A 767-nucleotide genomic window follows, 5' to 3' on the forward strand; every position below is an offset into this window, starting at 1 on the left:
CTACGTTTAGCCTGGGAATAAATTGTGAATTTGTCACAATTCGCAGAATTCCAATCGTGAGACCGATGGTAAAATGGTCTCCCCTGTTAGATAGTTCAACTCTGCTTCCTTGCTTTCATTTATCCCATCTCAGAAACAAATTATAATATTAAATCCTTGAAGGATCTTTTACTTTCACCTGGTACCAGGTGCATGTGTCATGACTGATGTTAATGTTTCTCTTTGTCGTTAACAAAGTCTACTCTTGAAAAATTGTGGATTTTTATAAATGAAAGAAAATTAACTGCTGTTCGACATCTAGTTCGATTACCCTGCACATTTTTAATGGCAGAGTTCAAATAAGGAACAGCGTATGAAACAGTAAACTCCACCAAATCAAGAAACAGTGGGACAAAATTCAACATTCCAAAGGTTCAAAAAATTTTCAAACTACGTCCTGGTAAATCACAATGCACTCACATCTAGTATCTTGAGTGTATTCTGACCTACCACCCAGGGTTTCCCACTCAAGGCAAATCTGTCAATTTTTCATTTTAATGGAAATCTGTCTTTCTCTCGACCTTGAGTATTTCACAGAGACGACAACCGTTTTCTGCCATTAAACTTGAGAACAGTGTCAAAGGTGAATCAAATATGGATTTCACGATAGCAGACAGGTGACAATCTTCTTGCCCAGGCGATCCACAGCCTGTTTCCCCCTTTTCCGTTTTGAAAGGCATCATTTTTGCGCAGCCAAGGTAGCTTTCTGTAGTATATTGAGATTTTGA

General features: G+C 38.2%; 1 protein-coding gene across 1 annotated transcript in view; it reads right to left on the minus strand.

The window, feature by feature from the left end:
• Positions 1 to 767, minus strand: part of LOC114841630 (N-lysine methyltransferase KMT5A-like) — a 6,534-nt gene that overhangs the window by 5,417 nt on the left and 350 nt on the right. The window lies entirely within an intron of this gene.

Source organism: Diachasma alloeum, unplaced genomic scaffold, assembly GCF_001412515.2.
Source record: "Diachasma alloeum isolate Michigan unplaced genomic scaffold, Dall2.0 Dall_scaffold_01316, whole genome shotgun sequence".
Classification (NCBI taxonomy): domain Eukaryota; kingdom Metazoa; phylum Arthropoda; class Insecta; order Hymenoptera; family Braconidae; genus Diachasma; species Diachasma alloeum.